General features: G+C 39.6%; 1 protein-coding gene across 1 annotated transcript in view; it reads right to left on the reverse strand.

Moving 5' to 3' along the window:
* The window catches only part of frmd6 (FERM domain containing 6), a 33,055-nt gene extending 19,013 nt beyond the window's left edge, over positions 1-14,042 (reverse strand). The window contains exon 1 of the mRNA XM_066694216.1: positions 13,859-14,042. The gene's annotated coding sequence lies outside the window, so the exon portion shown is untranslated. The remainder of the gene's footprint in view (positions 1-13,858) is intronic.
* Between the last annotated feature and the right edge of the window lie 1,201 nt (positions 14,043-15,243).

Raw genomic sequence — 15,243 nt, forward strand, 5'->3', positions numbered from 1 at the left:
AATTAAGAAGTAGGGCCAGAACACAGTAGGCAGTACTCAAATGATGAGAGAGACTGAGAGACAGTGAAAGATCGAGAGACAGACTGCCAACCTCACTTAGCTCAGGCAGAGTCCGTCAGTTCTTCTCAGTTTTCACAGGGAACGAGGGCAATGAAATGTTTAGAGGATGCCAGGGCACAGGGTGAGCTGGCAACAGAGCAGCAAGCGAGAGGGGACTGCAGTGCCAGCTTTATAAATAGCCCTGTCTGCCCGGGCCTGCTCCCACTGTGGCCACATCCCAGAAACAGGCTCAAGCCAACAGCTGAGGAGGCCTCTCAGAGCAGCAAACCCACTGCATCAACAAGCTGCTGTGGCCTCTCACGAGTCTCTCTGCCCTCAAATTAACTTCTATAGCATCTAGTAAAGAAATCCAAACCTTACATGTAACACTACTGAACTTTTAAAGCTCCTCTGTGGAGCAGATCATGCATGAAAATGAAAAGCACACACCACTTACAGTAGACAAGGCTGTACAAATGATTAGCAGCACAGTATGTGTTGGGCTTAACACAACTTCATAATCACAATCTTCCTAAAATTAATAATGTTGTCTGTTTAGTACACTAGTGAATCAGATATCGCCTTTATTATATTTTAGACTATAATTATACAGCACATTGTACGATGTCTGTAACGTTTTGTTTTTAAATGAATACAGTAAAATGTTTAAACGCACTATATAATAACATTCCTGCACTACTCTCACAATATTAAATCGCCTGACAAAGCAGACGCTCACTGTTCTGAGCAGTAAATCGATTGACTTCCACAGGCATTGCACAAAGCTGTCTGAGATGAGCATCTTTCATAATGTTTAATCACTCAGACCATGCCAGTGAGCAGCCAACACAATGCACTTTTGAAAGTTTTTTTTTTTTTTTTGAGACATCATTCTTCCACTGATCAACTCCTGAAACAAGAGCAGCTACACTAGGTATCACACCTGAAAAAGAAAATTCTGCATACATTTAAACCTTGCCTTGCAAGAAATGAAGCAAAACCTTTGGCTTTCTTGGCATGAGAAGAGAAGTTCTTAAATTGTTGTCAATCTCAGTGTAGCCTTCGGGAATGGCATTGCTAGATTAAAATATTTTAACTGAGTTAACTGGAAACAAACAGATGGTGCATAGCTAGCACGGTCATGAAAGAAAGACACAGACATTAGCAACTGGCATTCAAATATATTAATTATTCAATACATATTCCTCTTCTACATATGCAGCTTCACTGCATACATGTTCACATCCAAAAGAAACTGTCCTTAGGATTTAATTTGCTGTGATGCAGCTTAAGCAATACAACTTCCGATGCATTTTCTCTCTCCCCAGTCATTGAAGGAAAAACAAAGAAACTTAAGGCTGACTCCATCAAATGGTTAATTTGTATGCAACAGGTGAACCTAAACATTCTGCTGCAGCCTAAGTATCACTCTGATCCAGAACACAACAACCACTGCAATTAGAGAGCACTTCTTAAGCAAATAAAGAACATTTACTACAGCTGTACAAATGTATCAGTCTACTTCATGAATCCTGTTAAATCACAAGACTTATTGTCGAGACAGCAGCATGAAATTCAGGGACACTACACACTTGATATGAGATACAGATATAGCACATGCATTAACTCCAGCTCTGTATCAAGAATGATGATAGCTTCAAGAAGTAAGAAAGAAGAATTTTACATCACCTTATAAATGTGACAGGGTCCTCTGGGAATCGGGGTTTGCTATATTTAACAATTAATTGCCGAGATGTTCTGCATGGTGTCAGCTAATTTAAGAAGAAAAAAAAGACCCAAAGGTAAAACTCATCACCACTAAATAATTCTAAAGGAAGTTTATGGACGCCTGAAGACACAGCCGATGATAGAAAGTCTGCAAGTAGTGTACATAAGTGATGGATACTAGAGGAAATAGGGCCGCATGTCAAAAGACTCCACTGGCTTAGAAATATGGCCAAGGCATGTTCTTGGCAATGAGCAACATCATATTCATGAGCAATTAGTGACCAGCTGTGCTCAGGTAGCATCTCTGTGATGGGGCAGCTTCTTCACCCCAGCAGAGACTGCATTCGGCATGACAGTCTCACAGCTTGTCAACAGTGTTCCTGTTGTTTATTACTATCAGTGATCACTTCAGTTGTGAAAACTATACTGCATTAACAACTGCAGAAATCATGACGCAATAACCCAATAACCCTGCAAAATGCACCATGGCTCTATCAAGACAATGGCACCATATTCAAATAAAGTTGTTAGCTATAGCTTAATGTTCTAAAGTTACATGAAACAATGAAAATGGGATATTAACACTCTGACCCCCCCCCCGCCAATACTTTCCATCAGTTTAAAAAGAAATTGCTGCAGCATCAATTGTATGCTGAAGTGCAGCCAAATACAGCATACCTTTGAGGTACTTAGGCTTAGCATGAAGCGAGTAGAAATAATATGAATCACCCTTTTCTGAGGCTGAATTTTAATTCCTCCACTGTGCTCAGATCCTAGAAAGCTTGCCACTGATTAACATCACTTGAAACGGTGCGTTAACCCTGAGGTGTCAGCACTTACGGTGATCAGTAATGTATTAGAAAACCACAGTGCTGGAGATGCTCTCGAACAATTGAGGAAGGGGATTAAAAGCCATGCTACGAGACTGCTGTTAAAAGATGCTTATATTAAGTACAGTACTTTTCATATGTGAAGCATTACAATTTTATGGTTTTAACCTGTTAATGCTCTTCACTGCTGTGACATGGTTCCAAACGAAAGGTGCAATGACAGTTTAACCACATGCAAATTAAATGGTTATTCAAAGTTACCTACATTTTAATTATTATACCAGAGTGACACATGTATACCGAAAGGTACACGGCACATTTTGCATTTATTAGCAAAAGATGTAGAAGTGGTCTTTGCAAAGCATTCATCAGATCCCAAAATGAACCGAAACATTACGACATGTCAGAATAATAGAAACTGAAATAAATCCAGTATCTTTCAGGGGCATATAACCACAACACTAGCCAAGTGATAAAGAAATTATATATACAAGTCTCAGTGAAAATGAACTACTTACTATTGAAAGAAACACATTGCATAAGGCAGTACGAAATAGGATAAATGTGGACCGTTTGCTTTGGTTTACAGTAGGATATGTAAGGTAAACTTTGACACCACCTCTCCAGAGCAGTCAGGATTAATAACGCTCTTCCTCTGACCTCACAGAACACTGTAAGGATCCTCAGACCAAACAGAGGCCAAGATACAGCATGGCAGCAACAACGGCGTACTGCACAAAGCAAATGCATTGCCAAGGAATGAGGAGCAAAATTCCTTCAAAGTGGCAGGACTGGTGAGACCAACATGTATAGGATGTTGTATAAGTATAAGAGTAAACTCGTAGTAAGATAAGAACCTAGTAAAAAGCTCATTAAACACCTAGACCATAAACAATTTTCCCTTCAACTGTTTGTGTATTTCATGCATCACCTGCCGCCCCCATCTCATAAGAGAATCTGCCAGGCGCATCAAACCCGAAGGCCCACGTGTGAAATCTAAAGCTTGTACTTTCAAACAGCTGGGTGAGAATATGCATACAAATCGCTGGATATAAATAATTCTTCAAATCTGAGATTCTGTGAAATAGCTCAGCAGGATCCATTCAGTGCAGCAGAAATTTAAATACATTAAAAAACGGAAAAATGTTCAGCTTTTCAAAGGCAGTCTGCTTGTGGATTAAAGAAGCGGAAAAAAAAGATTTCTTGTACAATTTTTGACAAATGCTGCATAATTTTACACTTTAGCATTTCTGGTTACCTTAAAGCTGCTAATTTACCTTAGGCAATAAACCATGACATTTCGACTGATAGTTCAGGTGTATTCTGCACTATTGAGGTACTTGAAATTAAACAGACAAGTTTGGGACCGAATTTCCAATATTATGCAGAGATTCCTCTCATTCTAGGTGTAGTGGGAATATTGTGACCACAAATTAATTACACTTTTAACTTTTAAGAACATCTATTGAAAGTATTTTCACAGTGAACATTAATTACTGCTTTTATTTGACAATAGAGGGCTTAATGCTCAGACTCATGTAGAAAAAATTAACAATAAAACATTTTCCATAGTCCAAAATAAGCATACATCAGCATTGAGCAAATGTATACATTACATACATTATATATATATATATATATATATATATTTTATATATATATACACTCACCTAAAGGATTATTAGGAACACCATACTAATACTGTGTTTGACCCCCTTTCGCCTTCAGAACTGCCTTAATTCTACGTGGCATTGATTCAACAAGGTGCTGAAAGCATTCTTTAGAAATGTTGGCCCATATTGATAGGATAGCATCTTGCAGTTGATGGAGATTTGTGGGATGCACATCCAGGGCACGAAGCTCCCGTTCCACCACATCCCAAAGATGCTCTATTGGGTTGAGATCTGGTGACTGTGGGGGCCAGTTTAGTACAGTGAACTCATTGTCATGTTCAAGAAACCAATTTGAAATGATTCGACCTTTTGTGACATGGTGCATTATCCTGCTGGAAGTAGCCATCAGAGGATGGGTACATGGTGGTCATAAAGGGATGGACATGGTCAGAAACAATGCTCAGGTAGGCCGTGGCATTTAAACGATGCCCAATTGGCACTAAGGGGCCTAAAGTGTGCCAAGAAAACATCCCCCACACCATTACACCACCACCACCAGCCTGCACAGTGGTAACAAGGCATGATGGATCCATGTTCTCATTCTGTTTACGCCAAATTCTGACTCTGACATCTGAATGTCTCAACAGAAATCGAGACTCATCAGACCAGGCAAAATTTTTCCAGTCTTCAACTGTCCAATTTTGGTGAGCTTGTGCAAATTGTAGCCTCTTTTTCCTATTTGTAGTGGAGATGAGTGGTACCCGGTGGGGTCTTCAGCTGTTGTAGCCCATCCGCCTCAAGGTTGTACGTGTTGTGGCTTCACAAATGCTTTGCTGCATACCTCGGTTGTAACGAGTGGTTATTTCAGTCAAAGTTGCTCTTCTATCAGCTTGAATCAGTCGGCCCATTCTCCTCTGACCTCTAGCATCAACAAGGCATTTTCGCCCACAGGACTGCCGCATACTGGATGTTTTTCCCTTTTCACACCATTCTTTGTAAACCCTAGAAATGGTTGTGCGTGAAAATCCCAGTAACTGAGCAGATTGTGAAATACTCAGACCGGCCCGTCTGGCACCAACAACCATGCCACGCTCAAAATTGCTTAAATCACCTTTCTTTCCCATTCAGACATTCAGTTTGGAGTTCAGGAGATTGTCTTGACCAGGACTACACCCCTAAATGCATTGAAGCAACTGCCATGTGATTGGTTGGTTAGATAATTGCATTAATGAGAAATTGAACAGGTGTTCCTAATAATCCTTTAGGTGAGTGTACATATACACACACATACATATACACATATATATATATATATATATATATATATATATATATATATATATATATATATATATATATATATGTATGTATGTATGTGTATATATATAGATATATGTATGTATATATATACACATACATATATATATATATATACACTCACCTAAAGGATTATTAGGAACACCTGTTTAATTTCTCATTAATGCAATTTTCTAATCAACCAATCACATGGCAGTTGCTTCAATGCATTTAGGGGTGTGGTCCTGGTCAAGACAATCTCCTGAACTCCAAACTGAATGTCTGAATGGGAAAGAAAGGTGATTTAAGCAATTTTGAGCGTGGCATGGTTGTTGGTGCCAGACGGGCCGGTCTGAGTATTTCACAATCTGCTCAGTTACTGGGATTTTCACGCACAACCATTTCTAGGGTTTACAAAGAATGGTGTGAAAAGGGAAAAACATCCAGTATGCGGCAGTCCTGTGGGCGAAAATGCCTTGTTGATGCTAGAGGTCAGAGGAGAATGGGCCGACTGATTCAAGCTGATAGAAGAGCAACTTTGACTGAAATAACCACTCGTTACAACCAAGGTATGCAGCAAAGCATTTGTGAAGCCACAACACGTACAACCTTGAGGCGGATGGGCTACAACAGCAGAAGACCCCACCGGGTACCACTCATCTCCACTACAAATAGGAAAAAGAGGCTACAATTTGCACAAGCTCACCAAAATTGGACAGTTGAAGACTGGAAAAATGTTGCCTGGTCTGATGAGTCTCGATTTCTGTTGAGACATTCAGATGGTAGAGTCAGAATTTGGCGTAAACAGAATGAGAACATGGATCCATCATGCCTTGTTACCACTGTGCAGGCTGGTGGTGGTGGTGTAATGGTGTGGGGGATGTTTTCTTGGCACACTTTAGGCCCCTTAGTGCCAATTGGGCATCGTTTAAATGCCACGGCCTACCTGAGCATTGTTTCTGACCATGTCCATCCCTTTATGACCACCATGTACCCATCCTCTGATGGCTACTTCCAGCAGGATAATGCACCATGTCACAAAGGTCGAATCATTTCAAATTGGTTTCTTGAACATGACAATGAGTTCACTGTACTAAACTGGCCCCCACAGTCACCAGATCTCAACCCAATAGGGCATCTTTGGGAAGTGGTGGAACGGGAGCTTCGTGCCCTGGATGTGCATCCCACAAATCTCCATCAACTGCAACATTTCTAAAAATGCTTTCAGCACCTTGTTGAATCAATGCCACGTAGAATTAAGGCAGTTCTGAAGGTGAAAGGGGGTCAAACACAGTATTAGTATGGTGTTCCTGATAATCCTTTAGGTGAGTGTGTATATATATATATATATATATATATATGTATGTATGTATGTATGTATGTATGTATATATATACACTCACCTAAAGGATTATTAGGAACACCTGTTCAATTTCTCATTAATGCAATTATCTAACCAACCAATCACATGGCAGTTGCTTCAATGCATTTAGGGGTGTGGTCCTGGTCAAGACAATCTCCTGAACTCCAAACTGAATGTCTGAATGGGAAAGAAAGGTAATTTAAGCAATTTTGAGCGTGGCATGGTTGTTGGTGCCAGACGGGCCGGTCTGAGTATTTCACAATCTGCTCAGTTACTGGGATTTTCACGAACAACCATTTCTAGGGTTTACAAAGAATGGTGTGAAAAGGGAAAAACATCCAGTATGCGGCAGTCCTGTGGGCGAAAATGCCTTGTTGATGCTAGAGGTCAGAGGAGAATGGGCCGACTGATTCAAGCTGATAGAAGAGCAACTTTGACTGAAAGAACCACTCGTTACAACCGAGGTATGCAGCAAAGCATTTGTGAAGCCACAACACGTACAACCTTGAGGCGGATGGGCTACAACAGCAGAAGACCCCACCGGGTACCACTCATCTCCACTACAAATAGGAAAAAGAGGCTACAATTTGCACAAGCTCACCAAAATTGGACAGTTGAAGACTGGAAAAATGTTGCCTGGTCTGATGAGTCTCGATTTCTGTTGAGACATTCAGATGGTAGAGTCAGAATTTGGCGTAGAGAGAATGAGAACATGGATCCATCATGCCTTGTTACCACTGTGCAGGCTGGTGGTGGTGGTGTAATGGTGTGGGGGATGTTCTTGGCACACTTTAGGCCCCTTAGTGCCAATTGGGCATCGTTTAAATGCCACGGCCTACCTGAGCATTGTTTCTGACCATGTCCATCCCTTTATGACCACCATGTACCCATCCTCTGATGGCTACTTCCAGCAGGATAATGCACCATGTCACAAAGGTCGAATCATTTCAAATTGGTTTCTTGAACATGACAATGAGTTCACTGTACTAAACTGGCCCCCACAGTCACCAGATCTCAACCCAATAGAGCATCTTTGGGATGTGATGGAACGGGAGCTTCGTGCCCTGGATGTGCATCCCACAAATCTCCATCAACTGCAAGATGCTATCCTATCAATATGGGCCAACATTTCTAAAGAATGCTATCAGCACCTTGTTGAATCAATGCCACATAGAATTAAGGCAGTTCTGAAGGCGAAAGGGGGTCAAACACAGTATTAGTATGGTGTTCCTAATAATCCTTTAGGTGAGTGTATATATATATACACATATATATACACACACACATACACATATATATATATATATATATATATATATATATGTGTATATATATTATATAATATATATATATATATGTGTGTATGTGTATATATATATATACACATACATATATATATATATATATATATATATATATATATATATATATATATACACACATACATATATATACATACATATATTAAAAACAAAGACACATACATGTTTTTTCCATTGATTTCTGGCCAAAATCTAATGTGAAACTACCTATAAAATATGTTATTTATAGCTTCTCTGAACAGGGCAGATTTAATAGTAGATTATTAACATCTGTATTGCAGGTGATGAATTAAGATTTTGAAAGAAAACAAGAAATACTACACACCTAAACTGACGAGCCATCCAGACATGTCTCAGCACAGCACACACCAGTTAGTCACATAGTTTCACGCCTGTACAATGCAAACTGCCGCTTTGCATTCCTGGCTCTTAATGCATGAGTAAGCTAACACACATTTCAAACTGTGCACTTTTAAAACCAAGCATATACACCAGGGGTGGGATTTGAAACTGAAATAAACACAGGAGCTTATCTTGTAATCCGGTAACACTACATACGAATAAAAAAGTACACAACAGACCTGATTAAGTCGTCTAACTATTATGTTATGGTAGATTAACTGCAACAAACCTGAATCAATACTAAGCAGCAACAATTAGCTGCATTCTCTTGAAACGGATGTACGGTTGAGTTAAAATACTGAGCTCCACTCCTTCTATTCAGCTACACTGTCTTGGTCACATTTACACATATTTTCAATTTCTTTACACATTCAGGACTCTTAAATAGCGAGAATGTCATGCTTCAATTTACAAGGGGAAAAACTGGTGAACCCATTGCGGAGTATTTCAGTAATGCTGAATGTTTGAGAATAAACAAGTGTGACTCTGTTGGTTTCCATTAGTGAAGGAAGGATCCTGAAACATTCTTAAGTTTTGACATTTGAAGCCTCAGGTTTAGTTTGCACTGCCACCATTTCATTATTCATGCCAGGTCCCTGCTGGACAGAAGAGGTAAGAGTGAGCTGCTAAAAAGCTGCCTCAGTGAACAATAAACCAAGAGCCAGTGACACTTCTTGCCTTTTTAGCCTTGACTGTGTAAAACAGTGCAATTCACAGTCAAGGGTAAAAAGGTCATTAAGTAGAGTCACCGTCTCTTGGTTTATTGTTGATATTTTCAAAGTCAGTTACTAAGAACTTCACCACAGTGGAAAAAAAACATACAATCCATAGTGTCCGACTGTGTTTGAAGATGTGTGTTTTCCACATGATACAGGAATGATGTCTAGTACAGGAAATACAAGACAGCAAATATTTGTAATCCATGTCAAAAATGCAATCCACTGGTTACGAGCTGTCACAGTCCAATGCTACTACAGCACCGGTGCTTGGCTCAGTGGGCATCTCCCAGCGATGGGTTGAGGGGAGAGATTACTTAGAATCTTTTATGGACATTCAAGCATGGTAAAATGCACACTTGACATAAAAACTACCTTATTAACAGACACTAATTGTAAAGCTCCTTTGGGTTTGACCGCACAATTCAAACTTCAGCATCTTTTTGGAAGACTGAAGAGCAGGGGGGCACAGGCAATTTAATCTCAATGGTCTATGTGCGAGAAACAAAGCAATTCTGCGGCAGGCTCTCACTTCACCACCACAGGAACACGCTGATAAAAGGGTTATTACATTCTTATCACAATTTTATGTAACACAAATTACGACAATTGATAGGCAAGAATTACCTGCATAGTGTATGTGTGTGGAACAATGAAGAAATTGTAAACCATTCACTAAACGATTCCTTCTGTAAAAATCCTGATTATTTTACTGGGGGGGGGGGGTGGTGTGTGTGTGAATAGTGTTAATTGTTTAAATCTGTGAAGCACTGATACATTCTACACATTGCTATTAAAGGCGAGCCTGAGGCATCTATGATCGCTATCATTAACAGAGCCACACAGGCATGCTGAGGAAATGAGAAGTTGTGTGCTAAAGAGATGCTTTAGAAAAGGCTGGATCAGAGGAGTCAATTTGAGGATCCCAAGTCAGGATGTTTTTTTTCAGGTGGATGGAATTTACTAAATTATGTTTAGGCCAATCTCTGGGGTGTCGCAGTGCAGCATGGTTCACTTAATCACTGCATATTATGAAAGGGCATACTAATTAAAAAAAAGGCTGACTGAATAAGCGCTTGACTCATGTTGTTTCATTAACATTATTCCAAGAGGGAAATGTTACTTCTCATCTAGATACTTGTACTCACACTGCCAGAGGGGTGATTTTGCTATTTATGAGGTAAAAGGTCACAGAGGAGTTTCCTTGCACAATTAAATAACACTCTTTAGGTCAGGGCTCTCAAACCCAGTGTATTCTGCTTTTTGTTTCAATCTTAATACAGTTCAATCAATTATACATAGAACAAAATTAAAAGTTGTTTTGCAGTTCATGGCTTCAGATTATTTGGATTCAAGGTACACTATCAAATACCAATTACTAAATAAGTATTGAATTAATCCAGTTTATCAGCAAAATCAATCACATTAAGTTGCCTGTGTTCTTGGTTGGGGAAAAAGCCAAAAGACTTGTTTTAGACCCTGATTTTATATGAAAATATGGAAAATTCAATGTGAAAGTAAGTACAAATTAGTAAAAGGCCTGCACTTATTAAAAGACTTTGTGCCTTGCTGCTCAGGAACAAAATACTTATAAAATACATACACACATTAAAAAGAACAAATAATAGGGTTGTGCAAATGTTAGTCAAGGTTATCAACACCCCCGAAATAATATGTACACAGAGCACAACCTGAAAGCGGATTTTAATAACAGATAGTCTTCTACTACAATGACTGAAGTTACTCAGAAGTGACAGCTCAGACCTTCTGACCTGAAAATCCTTTCGAGACAGACAACTCCTCAAACAAAACAATGACTCTCAGCGCATGATTAATATGTATGGCACTAAAGACATGGTGTTCTGTAAATATTATCATTGATGAGCACTAATTGAGAAGTGAACAGACTGGAGTGTAATACAGGAAATAGACAATTCCTAATTCAGGGGAACACACTGGATGTGTCATAATGAGATAACAGTTGATGCAGACAGAAGAATTTGATAGGGGATTGTAATCATGCATGACTATAAAATAAAGATTTTTCTCAAGGTAGTATGGATAAGCTCTTCAGTGCTGTGATAGTAGTCGATTTTATTAATTGTATTTACAATAAACAACTGGGACACGATGGTTACAGTATTACACAGAACGGTATAAAAAAAACCCAGAAACAGATTTCATAACAGAAGTTTTCATCTGCAAAACTTCCCAGAGAGATCACCACGACGATCTGGGCTAATAATTTCAGTTCTTTCTCTTCCCTCCCTTTAGAAAAATACTCCTTGAGAGTTCAGACAATCATTCATAAATGTATTCAAAGACAACTAGTAAAAAAAAAGGCTTTTTAAGGACAGGGGTGAAAACAATGTCGGGTTTTTGTTTAAGATCATTGTCTCCCAGATGGATTCTGTCCCCCTTGACAGAACATGGATTTTGATGTTGGCAAAATATTAAATTGACAGAAACCGCAGAGAGGAAATGACTATCATTCCTGAATACTGAAGCCACTTGCAGTTTCTCCAGCAGCAGTGACTAAGCCTGTAAACTGTTCCCTGTGGCAACAAGCGGAAAGAGAAGCCATGGATACAAAAATTGCATATTCCCGATCGCAGCAAAGTATACACAATCAAAAATATATCACAAAACTCAAAGCTGTGAGAAATACTGACTTGTTGTATCATTTTCCTTTTTCTGCTAAAAGATCCAAATCAAACAAGCCCAACTTGAACAGATGTGTATCTGGATCACTGCATTTTAAGCAACCTCACTCTCATGTTGGCCAGTCCTCTCCCAAAGAACACAAATCTATAATGTAAGTATTTTCAAAACTGTACTAAACAAGAACAGCGAGAAACTCTTGCATGAAGTGGTTCTACTCAACAAACTGCCTCTGACCCATCTAACCACCTAAGATACAGAAGATCAGCCAGTGAGAATCTAGATGCAGCTGACAGAGTTGCTGCCAACAGTATTTAATTTCTAATCCCTTGCAATGCAGCACGAGGATTTAAACAACAACACATATCCCAGCATACAACTACTCCATATAGTGGCATTGTATAGGGCTTCAGCATAAATATTCTGCAAAGAAACATTTCTTGTTTACCATCTGATCGTGGTCTTTGATATGATTTCAGAAGGCCCCTCTTATCTTGCTCTCCAAGCAGCTTTAGATGTGGGCTGCCTAGTCTGCATCCCGAGGGCAAATGGGACCAGTAAAGCACTTCAATCTTAAAGCCTAACAGTGTTTAGAAAGCAAGCCCCAGACTGGTAGTATTATCAGACTTCACAGAAGATTATCAGCAAAATACAGCCTACCTTCTATGGCAGTTTCTGGATTGACACCTCAGGTAAATCAAAATTTACAATGCCAACAGTACAGATGACACAAAGTTTTAAATTTCTCAGAACTTAATGGGCATGGCAGCAAAAATGCATAAGATACTATATAGTAAACTTGCACAGGTGACAATAAAAGATCAAGAAACACCTCTGATGATTCAGAATATAATATAAATAGGTTTCATACCCTTCAATCAGGGTTCATACTGCTGTCAATAGGAGACAACCCTGTTTGAAACTGCATCAGTTTAGATTGTGGACAGGGACATTAATCATAACATCATTATAAAATCTTCAAGAAAACGGAGCTGTCAAAGAGTCCAACACAATACATTAGAGATGGGAAAACTGACAAACAACAAAACCAAAAACTATGCAGCCCTTTCACTTTAGTCATGAGCAAACGTTGCCAAGAATGTCTTATAATAACACATTTCCCCCGTTTCTCTATACACAACCTCTTTATTCTGCTGTTGCTAAGCTGAAAAAATAAAGGCGCTATAATACACTATGCGGGCAGAGCGGACGATGTCGTTTGGACGCACTTCTTTCGCACTTGTCACTTTTACAGATTTTCTCTCTCAGGTCCTGCCAAATACATGCCAAGACAGCCCCCCTGCTTTTGGAAAACATTTCAGCCACATGTTTAAATGGCAGGACACCGTGTCCAACAGTTATATATTGTCCGGCATTGTTTCTGCTCAGAAGTGATAAACGAAAGGGAACGGGGATCGTGTCCAAATTCATAACCCAAATGCAATGTTCGTCCAACCAACACTGGTTTTCTATTCCATATTCATAGAGAAGCAGAGAATTACAAGTTTGAGAGGGAATACATCGGTTCGTGTTGAGCCAAACGCATACAGAAAAAGTGACAGACTTGACATGTTCAATCCTGCTCATACAGAAGAGCGTCTTTCATTAAATGTGCGACTTATGCTCCCAGTTTGCAACTTGCCATTGTTTTATGCAACATCAATCGCAACTCTGGAACCAGTCCAGCAGCTGGAGAGGAGCTGAAGCTACAAAATGACGAAACGCATCCAGCAGACTCCCGAACCGGTTACTCCAAAACCTGGCAAAAGTGCTGCCCTAGAAAAAAGAAAAGAAATGTAGCAACCCCCCGCCCCCTCCTGAAAAACCAGACTCGGGACGGAATGTCAAAAGAGATTTGGTTTTAAGAAGAGAAACAAACAAAACTTACCTTTAAAGAACGAACAAATCCTCTTTTGCATAACACTGCAAAAATCCGTAAGTAGTATGTTTGCGGTGAACAGATGTAGTGCTGAATTAGGAGTCCTTATAAATCCCGAGCAGCGCCAGTCGCTCTCCCTCTCGGTGCCACATCTCCTCTGGAGCGGCGGCCAGCAGCGCCACACAACACATGTGGGATCGCGGGAGGCAACACTTGACCGGGGACGGAAGGGGACGACCGTCGCTGTTAAACCGATTTAAACCACTATACCTTATTATCGGTATTCAATGAGAAGCAGGCTATGTATAGCGTACTGATATCCAACACTCAGTCGATTATACTCTGTTAAATGTCTCCAATAAAGTCCAGCGAAAACAGACATCGTCCCCAATCACCCCCCTTCTGCGGCCGCTTTGGTAGCGTCTGCTGCTGCCTGTCATCCCTCCCCTGCTCGCTGTACTTGTGCGGCAACACATTTTGGGAGTAAAGAAAAAAAGAGTTTCAAGCGCCTCCCCTTCAAAAGCTTGGGTGACCAATGCTGCACACTGGGCACTAATCACAGCCCTGCCAGGGGTTTATTTTAATGCAACAAGTCATTTCTTCTGCTATTTAAAAACCTAAGAAGACCTTGAGATAATTACACTAAACTGCCCTGTAGAAAACTATACATTTCTGCCCGAGTAAACGCTTTGTGCGCCCCCTTTCTGAATAAACAATACAGATTATACAGCATCTATCAATACTTGCAAGAGATGATCTATTTCCTTTATTAAAATATAGAGAGGTTTGTGTCACATAGTTGCTTAGGATCCTTCACTGCTACCTTACACCAGTCACGGATACATTAATAAAAAACTATTTACTGTATCGGTTTGAAGCCCTTCAATTAGCATAATTGTCCTGTAGTGTAGAAAAATAGATCGATCAAGTGAAATGAAGTATACCAGATTCAATAAAATAATACAATTTAATTTACTAGGCTGGCTTTGAAGATTGGCTTTTTGTTTGTTTGACGTAATGTTTTATTTTCTATTTTTTAAATGTAGTAGGTGGACTTGCATTATAACTGGACATGACAATAGCTATATTGTGTTGTGCCAGTATGACAGCGTTTGCTTTGCTTGACTTCAGAAAAATAAAAGTGCCTAGTCATAAAGGGATTACAGGAGTATGTGGAAGGCTAATTGTAATAGTGAATACCAAGAGAAGTCTTACAATTGACTTGGGATAATTACTGATAAATAAAGGGATTGATTGGGATAGACATACATCTTCCCCATGTGCAGCAAGAATAACAACAGATTAATGGTCAAGGCGTTCAAATAAATGTAACTATTATTATAAGTACTTATTTTCGTTGGTTGTTTAAAACGAAGATCAGGGCTAAAGTGTTG

Source organism: Amia ocellicauda, chromosome 21, assembly GCF_036373705.1.
Source record: "Amia ocellicauda isolate fAmiCal2 chromosome 21, fAmiCal2.hap1, whole genome shotgun sequence".
Taxonomy (NCBI): Eukaryota; Metazoa; Chordata; class Actinopteri; order Amiiformes; family Amiidae; genus Amia; species Amia ocellicauda.